Source organism: Microcaecilia unicolor, chromosome 4, assembly GCF_901765095.1.
Source record: "Microcaecilia unicolor chromosome 4, aMicUni1.1, whole genome shotgun sequence".
Taxonomy (NCBI): domain Eukaryota; kingdom Metazoa; phylum Chordata; class Amphibia; order Gymnophiona; family Siphonopidae; genus Microcaecilia; species Microcaecilia unicolor.
In genome coordinates, this window is record NC_044034.1 from 21,586,488 (window position 1) to 21,602,655 (window position 16,168).

Consider the following 16,168-nt stretch of genomic DNA (forward strand, 5'->3'; position numbering starts at 1 on the left):
AACCAGCATCTAGAGAACCACTGCATGCAGGGGCAGTGCAAATATGGAGGGGTGTAAAATTTGCTCCCAGCCCACTATCTCCTCTCATTGATGGTGGAGAAATGGGTGAGTGGCATGGGATGTAACTATGGCACAGTAGAGCCCTGCTTCAACAGAGACCTGCTAAAAGGAGCATGAGTTCTTGGGAAATCCCACTGCTGCTGCTTGTAATCTGTGGCTACTCACTGAATCCTCCATTGCCTCTAGAACAAACTTAGATTTTAGCACTCTGTGGACAGGGTGGGCAATGCCCTTTGTTCCTGAATACCGTGCCCCACCATATTTTGCCACCCATGCTTTAGGACCCTATGAGCCGAACCAGGGCAGGATTAACACTTTGGTGAGCCCTAGGCAAACAAGCAAATCGGGACCCCATCATAATACAAATATATTTTAAAACTCCTTCAAACGGAGTCCTGCATGGCTCTTACTGCACCAGTGGGGTAGCCAAGGGTGGGCCTGGATGGGCCCACGCCCACCCACTTTGGGCTCAGGCCCACCCAGTAGCAGCACACCTATGATGTGGTTGGCAGGGAGACCTAAGCCTCACCAGCCAAAAACTTCCAACAACTGTCCCTCCTGCATACCTTGTAAATAGTAGATCTTCGCCTGCAGCGAGCAGTGACTGATACATACTATTCGCACCAGCCCCACAGCCTTCCGTCTGATGTATTCCCACTTATGCGGAAACAGGAAGTTGCATCAGAGGGAAGGCTGTGGGGCCAACATGAGCAGTGTGTATTAGTTGCTGCATGCGAGGGAGGGAGGATGCTTGAGAGACCAAATGGCATGCAGGCGAGAGAGGGAGAGACCAAATCACTTGTGGGACAGGGCAAAGTTTTTCTGCCCACACATCCTGGGCCCAGACCCACCCAAAATTGGGTGTCTGGCTACGTCCCTGCACAGGAAGAAACAGGTAAGTGCTGCTCACCAACTCTTGCCAATTGGAGGACAGACTGAGGACAAGTGGAATAAAAAAACCTTTGCAATCAGCCGTGGCTTTGTTCTGCCCTCTCCCCTTTCAAGCGAGGCGTAGTGCCCTCCGGTGCACGGAGCTGAACATAACATGGCACCGTGCCCCGGCGGGCCTGTGCGAGCGGACCCAGCGGGGGGGGGGGGAGGAGGGGCCGAGCAAAGGGGAAAGGTTTCCCGCCAGCCCCTGGTACCCCGCTGGGATGGAAGGGGACAGGGCAAAGGGGGTTTATAGCTCCCAGGCTGAGCCCAGACGCCATAGATTCTCAGCGTCCGGGCATCGGCTTGCACCCGCCCACCCTTCCTAATGATAGATACAAACACCCATGTATGTATGTCGCAGCTTTGGCGGGGTACCCAAGCCTGTTGGAGTAAGCTAGGCAGCTGGGACAGCTGCGCTTACGGTTGAGCTGTGCGGCGGGGAGCTCTGTATATGGTTGGTCAGTCTTGCTAATGGCGGCGGACTGTGTGGGCTGTTAAGCCGGAAGGTTTTGGTTGGCTTGGGTATACCTAGTGCAAATTTGATGGTATAAGATAAAATAAAGCTGCGGCCAAGTTGTGCCATGATAATAAACGCATTGTCTCCTGAATTTCTTGCATCATCACAATGACTCGGCAGGCACGAGGGGGTCTCGGCTGCCTATGTTATGCCAACAGCTGATTTACCAGGGCAAAGTTCTGCCTCTAGAGTTTTAGGAACTGCACCTCAAAACAGTGGCGTAGCCACGGGTGGGCCAGGGCCCACCCACTTAGGGCTCAGGCCCACCCAACAGTAGCACATGTTTAGCAGTAGCTGGTGGAGATCTCAAGCTCCGCCAGCTGAAGACTTCCCCCTGATTGTAATGAAAACGCTACTCTCCATGATACTGGCACCTGTGCATGTTCAGTTTTCAGCTCATGCCTGCTGCAGACTGCCAAGGTGGAAAGAAGCATTTTCCTGCCAGCTGAGATATCTTTTGGTGGTGGTGGGGGAGGGGGGGAGAACATTTGATGCCCACCCACTTCTTGCCTAGGCCCACCCAAAATCTGTTGTCTGGCTACGCCCCTGCCTCAAAAAGGGCATCTTCTGAACAAAACAACTGGATTCTAAGCACTTGCCTGGTTTGCCTGTACCTTAATCCTCCCCTGATTTAAACTGTTGACCCGAAGGTGCCAGGCTCTGTTTATTTAAACAAGTTTTGTCGGTCCTTTGACCCATCCCTACCCCTGACAATTGTTTTATTTTTAACCCCTCTCTTCTGAGGTTTACGCCAAACTGAAAAAAGAAAATAATAATTTCTAACAACAGAATCCAAAAATATAAATTACCTAGTGTTCAGTTAGCTTCAGTTTTTACCACATCATTTCTATGAAACAAGTTGTAATTGCCAACCACTGCTCCTGCAGGCAGCCTGTTGCACAAAGCAGTCTCCTTAACTTCTCAGCCCAAGGGTGACTGTACCATAATTACTTGTACAAGCAAGGACTGAACACTTGCTCCTAAGCATTCTGACCTCTGTGTGATAATTAGCTCCTGTTTGCATGCGGATTCCCAGAATAGCATTTGGGTGTTTTCAGATGTTTTCTGTCCAGCACCTTGGTGGTTATTTCTCTGTGGTAGTCCTAAAGGTTACATATGGCTCTCAAATGATTCCCTTGGCTCCCCTATTCAGAGAAGTGTTTTTCCCACCATGTTCTTGTAGGTTTTGTGGGTTGGGGGTTGTTTCTGCTCTTTTTCTAAGCATTTGCATTGAAGTGGCATAAGAATTATTCACAAGTGTTGCCATGAGTGTTTTAGACCAGCTATAACCTTTTGTCACTGGTCACATCTAGCAAATGGGCCATGAGGTCAGCGAATCTTTAGAAAAAAAAAAAAAAGATGCAACCTTGCCGCAAAAGAAATCTGCCTTACTCCCCCTGCCTGGTTCCTATGTTGTTTATCATTTATTTCACTTGATATACCATTTTCCTTGTAGTCAAACCAAAACGGTTTACAATATACCAATAAACAAAAAAATACAAATAATACATAAAACCTATAAACATTGAAAATCCATAATTGTTAGGAAAGTTCATGCACTCAAGACCGATCATCATAATGCAGGCATACCCCATATTCAAACCACTGCCAGACAACTAATTAAAATCCAGATTTCATCGTTGTGAGGCTTATCACAATTAATTGAATTAAATACAGTTTCCAGTTCCTGTTGCAGAAGTGTAACCAGTTAGACCGAACATCCCATAAACCAGATGGTAGAAAAATTAAAGTCCAAAAGCCAGGTTAAAAAAAGAAGTTTTCAGCAAGAAACAAAGATTTATATGACTCTGCGAGCCGTAGGTGCCGAGGGAGAGAGTTCCAGAGGGCCGGGCCAAGAAGAAAACAAGCAGCCAAACGTATTGATTCTCAACATGCTCTTAATGGGGATGGAAGAATTAATCTGTTATCTGTCAAGGAGCGAAAAAGCATACAAAACGGCGTATAGGGAATTGTATGACTAGCAAGGTGGAGTGGAGGAGTGGCCTAGTAGTTAGGGTGGTGGACTTTGGTCCCGGGGAACTGAGGAACTGAGTTCGATTCCCACTTCAGGCACAGACAGCTCCTTGTGACTCTGGGCAAGTCACTTAACCCTCCATTGCCCCATGTAAGCCGCATTGAGCCTGCCATGAGTGGGAAAGCATGGGGGTACAAATGTAACAAAAATAAAATAGATACTATTGGAGATTCTACATGGAATGTTGCTATTCCACTAGCAACATTCCATGTAGAAGGCTGCGCAGGCTTCTGTTTCTGTGAGTCTGACGTCCTGCACGTACGTGCAGGACGTCAGACTCACAGAAGCAGAAGCCTGCGCGGCCACATTGGTGATCTGCAAGGACCGACTTGTACATGGAATGTTGCTAGTGGAATAGCAACATTCCATGTAGAATCTCAAATAGTAGCAACAGTGGAGGAGTGGCCTAGTGGTTAGGGTGGTGGACTTTGGTCCTGGGGAACTGAGGGACTGAGTTCGATTCCCACTTCAGGCACAGGCAGCTCCTTGTGAGTCTGGGCAAGTCACTTAACCCTCCATTGCCCCATGTAAGCTGCATTGAGCCTGCCATGAGTGGGAAAGCGCAGGGTACAAATGTAACAAAAAATTTATATATTAAACTTCAAAATTAGTCTGAGCAATAGAAAATAAAGAATTAGATATTGTGAAAGTCCAGTGTACATATAATGCATTCTGTGGTATTTTGTAATGTTTGTAAACATTTGAGATTAGGTTTAGTAACACTTGCACAGATAGAGTTACAATAGTCATACCAGGAGTTGATGTAAGCATAATGCAATGAACACACAGAAGACTGATCCAAGATGTCATGAATCGCTGTTAAATGACACAAAAAAAAAAGCCTGATTTTACAACTTGTGATATTTGAGGAGTAAAGGTCAAGGCTGTATCTAAATGACAAAACAGGGGTGATTGGCCTGTTAAATAAAACCAGTACCAAAGATGAGGTGAGAGGAAGGATCCTGTGATCCATCGTGCTGTTGTCTTTTCAGGGTTGAGAATAAGACGATGTTCCTTACGTCAAGTAGCAGCTTTTCCTAAGCAATCCTGGAGAGGACTGATGTCGGGACATGTCTGTGAAGTATAGAGAGGCATAATCGAACGGCGCCGGCCATCTCCGGGGCCGGCTCCGCAAGTGGGCGGAGCCAACCGTATTTTCGAAAAAGATGGTCGGCCATCTTTTTTTCGATAATATGGTTGGGGCCGGCCAAATGTCAGAGATGGCTGGGTCTGAGATGGCCAGCATCCGTTTTTGCCCATAATGGAAACCGAAGACAGATCTCAAATCCGGCCAAATCCAAGGCATTTGGTCATGGGAGGGGCCAGGATTCGTAGTGTACTTGTCCCCCTGACATGCCAGGACACCAACCGGGCACCCTAGGGGGCACTACAGTGGACTTCAGAAATTGCTCCCAGGTGCATAGCTCCCTTACCTTTGGTGCTGAGCCCCCTAAACCCCCCCAAACCCACTCCCCATAACTGTACATCACTACCATAGCCCTAAGGGGTGAAGGGGGCAGGGCTGTGCCAACACGGTAAGCGGGGTAAGCGCCGCAGGGGGGCGCCTGCCTTGCAGGGGTGCCGCTGCGGTGCTGCCCTGCCATACCGCTCCCGCTGCTCCGCCTCCCACCTACCTTTAAAAAAAGATTTGTAAAGCCGAGTTGCAGGCAGCGCCTCGCGTCTGCCCGGCTGCTTGTGAAACAAGTAAATCTCTTCTCTTCGTCCTCTTCGGGTCTCACTGTGTCCCGCCCTCCTCTGAGGTAACTTCCTATTTCCGCGAGGGCGGGACACAGTGAAGGTGGTGGCAGTTGGGGAGGGGAGGGGGGAGAGGGGTGTTGTGGGGTCCATAGCTCTTGGAGTCAGCTCTGGGAAGAAATAATCTTTCATTTTGATACAAAGGCAGGCTTGCGACGAGGGCTTGGTGGCCACTCTGGGTAACATCACCCCCAGTCCTGGCTGATCTGCTTGCCCCTGTTCCCAGGAGGTCCTCTCGGTTTCCTTCCTCTGGATCTCCCAGTTGTGGGAGTGCCCCTGGGCGCAGATCAGGGTTCTCCTCGTTTTGGCGCCTCTTCCTTGCAGGTTGGCGCTCCTTCTCCCAGGAGTTTGTTCAGCATGGAAATGTAGATCTTCGCCATTTGCAAGGTCTCGGACTTGGTCAGCTACCTCTCGTCCCGCCAGGCAGGGATGACGCTCCGCAGCTGATCGAAAGCCACATTCAGCGCCACCATGCGCCTCCTCTCCTGAGCAGCACAGCCATGTGGGATTCCTCGCTCCTCAGTTCCAGACACCGCGCATCCCAGCCGGGGCTGCTTAAGGAAACGTAATTTTCACATGGACAGGTGAAAGGAACGGAAATATGGTCTCATCACTGAGTACAGGCACTTGCACGATGGGGACTGCGGTGTCCCGACTTTCCAGTAAGCCTGCACTTCTCCCATCTGAGTGTGCAGTGTCCTGTGAACCTTTCCCTTCTGTCCTTTTGTTGTATGTTGCCAGTTGTACTAGCTTTCATTTGTGGTATTTACCATAGCTGTAGCCCGTAGATTGCCGAGTTAAGGAAACGTCCATAGTTGGCTGGACTACTGAAAAAAACTAATATCTCTCCTTGTAAAGTCTGACCACACGTGCATAGAGCAGGGGAAATGCCTGGTTGGTTTGTTTATAAACTGTGAAGAGCACACTGCACACGTGGACAGAGAGTGTCCCTGGGAAGCAGTGGCGTAGCCACAGGTGGGCCTGGGTGGGCCAGGACCCACCCACTTAGGGCACAGGCCCACCCAACAGTAGCACATGTTTAATGGTAGCTGGTGGGGATCCTAGGTTCCACCAGCTGAAGACTTCCCCCTGATACTAACGAAAACGCTACTCTTCATGATACCGGCTTCTGCGTATGCTCAGTTTTCAGCGCATGTCTGCTGCAGACTGCCAAGTTGGAAAGAAGCATTTTTTCTGCCAGCTAAGGTAATTTTGGTGGAGGGGAGGGAGAACACTTCTTGCCTAGGCCCACCCAAAATCTGTTGTCTGGCTACGCCCCTGCTGGGAAGAGATGAAGGGTTAAATAAACAATATTTAAGGTCCAACCGTGGATAATGTATGTCGTTTATAAAAGAAAGCCTATTAAACAAGTTCATTCAATTTGGATTAGATACTCAGTGAACGCTTGATGAGACGCACCAGGAGTCAAATAGACATTAATCCTATAATCTAGAATGTAATTAGATCGGGAGCATCTTTTTTTTTTTTTTTAATCTTTTCCAAATGAAAGACTGTTTTATAATGCAACACTTTGCAACCAAGCAAAAGGAAAGAAAGCAATAGGATATCTGTTGCTAAGGAAAAGCTATTAAATTCAGTGGAACACTAAATTTTAGCAGGAGCCGAAATATGGAGAATGGGTTTTGGTGATCAAAAACAGCGAAGATGACGCAAAAAAAGAAAAAAATTAGAAAAAAATATATCCAAAAAAACAAAAAAGAACAGTGGAAGATAAAGAATAAAAATAAAAATTAAAAACAAAAAATAAATAGAAGGAACTGCAAAAAACAGAACTGTGGACGGATAGAAAAAATGAAAAAAATGGAAAAAAGAAAAAAAGACGACACACCAATAGTAAAAAAAACTGAATGGATTTATTATGGTAATATGGTAATATGACTCGACACAGCTGTGTTTCGGCCCAACTGGCCTGCATCAGGAGTCTGTTACACCATGTATTTTCTGGTAATATCAGTATTTCTTTGAAGAGTGTTCTATTGACCAATCCTTTATTCGAAGTCACTCTACCTTTAAAAAGGCTGTGTGCACGATCTGACAAAAATCGTTGTAAAAGACTGTAGCTAGAAAATGTGTCTCACTGGAATAATTGTAAACCAGCTTAACGTACGTTGCCAACAGCTACAGTCTTTTACAACGATTTTTGTCAGATCGTGCACACAGCCTTTTTAAAGGTAGAGTGACTTCGAATAAAGGATTGGTCAATAGAACACTCTTCAAAGAAATACTGATATTACCAGAAAATATATACATGGTGTAACAGACTCCTGATGCAGGCCAGTTGGGCCGAAACACAGCTGTGTCGAGTCATATTACCATAATAAATCCATTCAGTTTTTTTTACTATTGGTGTCGTCTTTTTTCCTTTTTTCCTTTTTTTCATTTTTTCTATTTGTCCATAGTTCTGGTTTTTGCAGTTCCTTCTATTTATTTTTTGTTTTTAATTTTTATTTTTATTCTTTATCTTCCACTGTTCTTTTTTGTTTTTTTGGATATATTTTTTTTCTAATTTTTTTCTTTTTTTGCGTCATCTTCGCTGTTTTTGATCACTGTTGTTGTTTGCGAAGACAGGTTTCTTCTGTATTTTTGAATGGGTTTTGGTGACCATGTGGGAAATTTAGCATTTATAAACTGCATCTATTACTTTCTAGCATGCTGCCAGGAAAAAAAGCAGAAGAGCTGTCTACAACTTTCTTTCCTTTTTTTTTTTTGGCAAAATGATACTACCCATCATAAAATCAAATCAGGCATTATAATCGTTGCACTATAGTAATGTAACAGCAAGATTAATTTAAGCACTGGAAAGCAAAGGGTTCCAATGAAATCCATTTTCAAATGGTGCCTTTCATATCTTTAATGGGACGCTTATGTTCTTTTTATCATATCAGACGTTTAGATTATACGTTTATCCAGTCATTTTAATGTATTTTTCTTTTGTGATATCACTATATTCACGTTCTAATCGAAAAGCGAACTTTTGTAATGGCGCTCATTATTCTTAGGTAAATGTACTGTACCACTTTCTAAGGATGTGTCCTGCCTGGATACCTTTTGCTTTCTCTACCATAGGCTATGGGGGCTGAAAAGGGGACAGGGAGAAACTGGGGACTGGTGGGATAGTGGGGCTGGAACTGGGGGCTGAAAAAAAGGGGCAGAGAAAGGGAACAGATCCTGGATGGATGGAAGAGGAAGACAGCGAAAAGAAGATGAGGAAAGCAGAAACCAGAGACGACAAACTGTAAATAAAATATATATTTTTATTTTTTTGCTTTAGGATAAAGTAGTATTGTAGCTGTGTTAATAAATGTTAATATTTTTATTGGACTAATTTTAATACATTTTGGTTAACTTTCGGAGAACAAAACCCCCTTCCTCAGGTCAGGCTAGGATACTGTAACAGCACTATACTGTACTGACCCGAGGAAGGAGATTTTGGCCTCTGGAAGCTAAATGTATTAGTCCAATAAAATGGTATTATTTTATTTTCGATATTTTTTTTATTTCTATTTGTTAATTTGTAAAGTTGTGATTGGTACTTGTTAGTTTTTTCAAATTTACATCTGCTGTTTTTATATTTTCCACAGTATGGTATTTTGGTATTTATGGTATTTTATGCTAGACGGGGGGGGGGGGGGGGGGGGGGGGGGGGCACCAACTGATAGTCTGCAGGGGGGCACCAGAGACCCTAGGCACTGCCCTGGAAGGTGGCACCTAGATGTGGGTACAGTGGGTTTCGGGTGGGTTTTGGAGGGCTCCCATTTTCCACCACAAATGTAACAGGTAGGGGGGGATGGGTCTGGGTCCGCCTGCCTGAAGTCCACTGCACCCACTAAAACTGCTCCAGGGACCTGCATACTGCTGCGATGGACCTGAGTATGACATTTGAGGCTGGCATAGAGGCTGGCAAAAAAAGTTTTGAAAGTTGTTTTTTTGAGGGTGGGAGGGGGTTAGTGACCACTGGGGGAGTCAGGGGAGGTGATCCCCGATTCCCTCCGGTGGTCATCTTGTCAGTTCGGGCACTTTTTGGGGACTTGGACCTGAAAAAAAGGGACCAAATAAAGCGGACCAAATTCTCATCAAGGCTGGCTTTTTTCCATTATCGGGCGAAGCTGGCTATCTCGTAGCCCCGCCCCCATCCCGCCTTCTGTACCCTGCTTTGAAGTTTGGCCAGCTCCGCGACGGAAAGCAGTTGGCGCCGGCCTAAATCGGCTTTCGATTATACCGATTTGGCCGGGTTCAGGAGATCGCCGGCCATCTCCCGATTTATGTCGGAAGATGGCCGGCGATCTCTTTCGAAAATAAGCTGGATAATGTACCAGAAGGAAATCATCGGCTTAAGAATATGCACTAATACCACAAGTTTGGATAAGAAGTGCAAAAGGACTTACAAAAAGATTAAAGAAAGGGGGAGAGAGAACTGAAGCCTGAGGAACACCACAAGACAGTGAGTGAGATAACGAGAAAGATGTTTGTTGAACTACTGTAAAAGACAGGCTGTCCAGAAAAGAGGTGAACCACCATCCCTGAAATACCCAAAGATGCAAAATGAGATACTACTACTACTACTATTATTAAACATTTCTATAGCGCTACTAGACTTACGCAGCGCTGTACAAATTAACATGAAAAGACAGTCCCTGCTCAACAGAGCTTACAATCTAAATTGGACAGACGAACAGACAGCTAGGGGTGGGGAAATTGCAGTGGTAGGGGTGATAAGTGAGGGTGTTGAGTAAGAGAGTCATGGTTAGGAGTGGAAAGCAGTAGCAAAGAGGTGGGCTTTAAGCCTAGACTTGAAGACAGCCAGAGACTGAGCCTGACGTACTGGCTCAGGGAGTCTATTCCAGGCATAGGGAGCAGCGAGGTAGAAGGAACGGAGCCGGGAGTTAGCAGTGGGGGAGAAGGGGGACGACAGGAGACATTTACCCAGCGAACGGAGTTCACGGGGAGAGATGAGAGCGGAAAGGTACTGAGGAGCTGCGGTGATTTAACCAGAGCTGACATTGTGATGTCATAATGCCTCAGTCCACCAATGCCTAAGAGCCAACCTCATCAGTGATGTCACAATGGCTTGACTGTCCTATACTTGGCTCATACTACTACTATTAAACATTTCTATAGCGCTACTAGACTTACGCAGCACTGTACAAATTAACATGAAAAGACAGTCCCTGCTCAACAGAGCTTACAATCTAAATTGGACAGACGAACAGACAGCTAAGGGTGGGGAAATTGCAGTGGTAGGGGTGATAAGTGAGGGTGTTGAGTAAGAGAGTCATGGTTAGGAGTCGAAAGCAGTAGCAAAGAGGTGGGCTTTAAGCCTAGACTTGAAGACAGCCAGAGACTGAGCCTGACGTACTGGCTCAGGGAGTCTATTCCAGGCATAGGGAGCAGCGAGATAGAAGGAACGGAGCCGGGAGTTAGCCGAGATAGAAGAAGAAAATGATCAATAGAATCAAAAGCTGCCGATAGAGCCAGTGGTACAAGGAATGCAATTTTCCCAAGTTCCAACTTTCACTTAACAGTGCTGTTACAACTGTTTCAGTACTGTGCCCGGTTCTGAATCCTGATTGGCACGGGTGCAAAGCATTTGTAGATTATATTGAATTTCAATATAAAGCTGAAGCTATTAAAAAAAACAACTGTTTTCAGTATTTTTGATTAAAAAAAAAACAAAAAAAGATACAGGACGGTGTGGAAAGCGATGGAGCAGTGTTGGTGTGACTCACACCCCTTGAAAGCCATACCCTGGTTGCCTGACCGAGCGTTGAAAGAGATAATAAAGGAGGTTCCTCCAATAGCTCGGTGGCCACTTACAACCTGGAGTGCAGTGCGCACTAGTTTTTTTCCGGGGGCACGCACACGTTTTACATATGACGATTCGTTGCGCGCCAGGGTTTGGTCCAGGAGCCACAGATTTATGTTTTAGGAATTGGGAGCAGAAGGGTTTATGGGAGCTAGGACAGGTGTGGGAGGATGGGGGAACTTCTCACCTTCGGGGAAGTGCAGGAGGAATATGGGATTCCGACCTCCAATGCTTTCCAATATCGCCAATTAAGAGATTTTCTCTTGCGCCGAGCAAAAGACGAGTTGTGCCTAGAGGAAACACAATTAGAGCGGGCAATGGCTAGTGGAGGTGGTGGAGGCGGGATATCTAGGCTATACAAGGCACTCCTGCTACAATCACGGCCCATTCTACACTATACACACAAGTGGGAAAGCATATTGGGGGGGGGGGGGCGCATATGAATACTGCATGTGGGAAAGGGTGTTCGCATCCTTACTTAAGGTGTCAGTTTCTAATGCTTTGGTAGAAAATGGCTATAAGATATTATACTGCTGGTACTACACTCCACAGAGACTAGCTAAAATGTTTAAAGGGGGGTCTCCCCTCTGCTGGCATCAATGCAGCATGGAAGGGGATATGGCGCACATCTGGTGGGCTTGTCCACAGGCTCAACAATACTGGACGAGAGTTGTGAAATTGATTACTAGCATAACAAAAAGTGTTTTTCCCATGAAAATTGAACATTGCCTTTTGCATGTGCGGCCTCAAGGAAGCAAAAAAATATGGGTTTCAACTGGCCACACAGATATTGGTAGCCAGCAAATTGGTGCTGGCAGCGGCATGGAAACAACAGATTTTGCCGGGGCTACGGGCGGTCCTGAGGAAACTGGACTACATTCAGTTGATGTCTAAGCTGACTGCAATGCGATTGGGCCGTCTGATCTCCTACCATCAGTATGGCTTTCAAGGGGTGTGAGTCACACCAACACTGCTCCATCGCTTTCCACACCGTCCTGTATCTTTTTTTTGTTTTTTTTGTTTTTAATCAAAAATACTGAAGACAGTTGTTTTTGAATAGCTTCAGCTTTATCTTGAATCTACATCAATGTTGATGCCCCTGTACAAGTCGTTGGTGAGGCCCCACCTGGAGTATTGTGTTCAGTTTTGGAGGCCGTACCTTGCGAAGGATGTTAAAAAAAAATGGAAGCGGTGCAAAGAAAAGCTACGAGGATGGTATGGGATTTACGTTCCAAGACGTATGAAGAGAGGCTTGCTGACCTGAACATGTACACCCTGGAGGAAAGGAGGAACAGGGGTGATATGATACAGACGTTCAAATACTTGAAAGGTATTAATCCGCAAAAAAATCTTTTCCGGAGATGGGAAGGCGGTAGAACGAGACTCAAAAAAGATGTCAGGAAGTATTTTTTCACGGAGAGGGTGGTGGATGCTTGGAATGCCCTCCCGCGGGAGGTGGTGGAGATGAAAACGGTAACGGAATTCAAACATGCGTGGGATGTGCATAAAGGAATCCTGTGCAGCAGGAATGGATCCTCAGAAGCTTAGCCGAAATTGGGTGGCGGGGCAGGTGGGGGAAGAGAGGTTGGTGGTTGGGAGGCGAGGATAGTGGAGGGCAGACTTATACGGTCCGTGCCAGAGCCGGTGATGGGAGGCGGGACTGGTGGTTGGGAGGTGGGAAATACTGCTGGGCAGACTTGTACGGTCTGTGCCCTGAAAAAGGCAAGTACAAATCAAGGTAAGGTATACACAAGTTTATCTTGTTGGGCAGACTGGATGGACCATGCAGGTCTTTTTCTGCCGTCATCTACTATGTTACTATGTATCAGGTTTGGGATCCATACACAGAGTGGTTGGCGCAGGCTGACTCTACCTTGCTAAATAATTAGGAGAATGGGAGGAGGAGGGGGGAAGGGGGAAACATACAGTGGGTTCATGTCAAGCAGAAGAGATTAAAACTTGTATTTGGAAAATATTATGTTGTATATCCGCAGTTCTATTTCTATGTTCAGTTTCTACTCAATAAACTTATAAAAAAAAATAAAAAAAAAGATACAGGACGATAGTTGATTGATTGAGAGGGATCCAGTGTAGGCTTTTTAAGAATAGGTTTAATGATTTCATGTTTTAATGATGATGGTACTGTCCCTACAGTCAAACTGTGTTCAATAATCGACTGAAGAAATGGAAGCGCACCCAAGGTTTGCTGTTTCAGCCATACTGATAAGATCAAGTGAACAAAAAGTCGTATGTAGTCTGTTCAAGAGCCGGGAGACTAATGTAGGTGTAGCAATATTAAATGATGACCATGAAGCAGATGTAACTGAGGAAATCCGGCTATGAATAGAAGTGGATTGTGCTGATAAGAAAAAAGGAGCCCTAAGCTTTTTCTATTTTCGCAGTAAAATACAATGCTAGATCTTCTGATGGAATAGTCACAGTCAGGTTTTTTTTTTCTCACTTAAAGTTGCAGATTATTAAAAATACAAAAAAAGCTGTTTGATCGAATTCCCTGCCTCTTGGATTTGTCTACAAAAAAATTCCTTTTTGTCAGACGAATCTGGGAAGAATAGTATTGCTGGATTTGCCAACACTTTGCAAGCAATTTATCAGATTTCCATCTGCACCATAATCATTCTGCTCTTCTAACTTGTTGTCTAAGGATATGGAGGCCACGATAGAACTGAGGTTGATGCTTACTAATACCTTTTTGAATATATTTTAAAGGCACTACTGCATCCAGACATGATTTAAGAGATGAATTCCATGAAGACACCTGGTCCTCAATGTCCAACTCAAAGAAATCATCCGGAAATATAATCATGTAACAGGGGAAGAGACAGCAAGTCAATAAGACTTAAACGTCTAGACCGATAGCCTGTGGAGGTTGTGGATAGTGTAGAAGGCACATAAGAGATCTTAAATAAAACACAAAAATGGTCTGACCATGAGAGAGGAAGAGTATGCAGCGATGATACCTTGAATCCTGAACTAGGGTCTGACATTGTGGATTGTTTTTCTGTGCACTGGTTGGACTTGTGCCCTGGTGGAATTTGAGAATAGCATGCCTAGTGCAAGATTGTGTGCCCCCCCCCCCTCTCCATCCCTACAGATGGCTGCATACTCAAGAAAGTGTCTGTAACCATAGTAACATAGTAGATGACGGCAGAAAAAGACCTGCACGGTCCATCTAGTCTGCCCAACAAGATAAACTCATATGTGCTACTTCTTGTGTATACCTTACCTTGATTTGTATCTGCCATTTTCAGGACTCAGACCGTAGAAGTCTTGCCCAGAACTAGCCCCATTTTCAGGACACAGACCGTAGACGTCTTGCCCAGAACTAGCCTCACCACCCAAACACCAGACCCGCCTCCCAATCTCGGCTAAGCTTCTGAGGATCCATTCCTTCTGAACAGGATTCCTTTATGTTTATGCCACGCATGCTTGAATTCCGCTACCGTTTTCCTCTCCACCACCTCCCACGGGAGGGCATTCCAAGTATCTACCACTCTCTCCGTGAAAAAATACTTCCTGACATTTTTCTTGAGTCTGCCCCCCTTCACTCTCATATCATGTCCTCTCGTTCTACCGCCCTCCCATATCCGGAAAAGGTTAGTTTGCGGATTAATACCTTTCAAATATTTGAACGTCTGTATCATATCACCCCTGTTTCTCCTTTCTTCCAGGGTATACATGTTCAGGTCCGCAAGTCTCTCCTCATACGTCTTGTAAAGCAAATCCCATACCATTCTCGTAGCTTTTCTTTGCACCGCTTCCATTTTTTTTACATCCTTAGCAAGGTACGGCCTCCAGAACTGAACACAATACTCCAGGTGGGGCCTCACCAACGACTTATACAGGGGCATCAACACCTCTTTTCTTCTGCTGGTCACACCTCTCTCTATACAGCCTAGCAACCTTCTGCCTACGGTCACCGCCTTGTCACACTGTTTCGTCGCCTTCAGATCCTCAGATACTATCACCCCAAGATCCCTCTCCCCATCCGTAACTATCAGACTCTCCCCACCTAACACATACTTCTCCCGTGGATTTCTACTCCCTAAGTGCATCACTTTGCATTTCTTCGCATTGAATTTTAATTGCCAAACCTTAGACCATTCTTCTAGTTTCCGCAGATCCTTTTTCATGTTTTCCACTCCCTCCAAGGAGGTTAGATTGAAAATAGGAGACGGCAGGATGTAAAAAAGTTGAAGCTGGCTCAGCCCTGCCTGTGCTGCGCAGCCATCATCCTCCTACACCCAAAACAAAGTAAACCTATCAGCAGCTGCATCCAGGTAGGCGGATCCTTGAACCTGTGGCCAGGATCTTGTTAGTACCTAACAATGACTGACCAAGGTAAAACTAAATTAAACCTGTTTCTCGCTGTGCCTTCTAGAAAAACATGGCCAAAAAGAGAGGGTATTCTTTTCAGCAGTGGGCTGGGAACCAGGACACCCAGATTCAAATCTTGCCGCAGCTCTTGGTGACCTTGGGCAAGTTATTTAACCCCACCAATTGTTTGAGGAGAAAACACGTAATAATAATATCCAACAAAATATAGTTCTCAAAGCCCAATCAAGAAAACTGTAATCAAAAGTAGAGGAAGGAAGAAGCTTCTAAGAGCTCAAATCATCAGCATTAAAAAAAACCTTCCTCTATTAACAATATTTGAATCTTAAAGCAATATTTTCAATATATTTCAACCTTTAAATGAAGGATATATTACTTAACTTTGCTGTTACAACTTCTGGTGGTGCCAAAGAGTCACTGAAAATGTCTCATTACCTTGGGTTTTATACGGGGAAAATCCACTATTTCTGGGATAAGCAGTATAAAATGTTTTGTGCTTTTTTGGGATCTTGCCAGGTATTTGTGACCTGGATTGGCCACTGTTGGAAACAGGATGCTGGGCTTGATGGACCTTCGGTCTGTCCCAGTATGGCAATACTTTATGTACTTATGTACTTGGGATTCTGAATGGAATCTTGCTACCCTTTGGGGTTCCACATGGAATGTTGCTACACTTTGAAATTCTGCATGG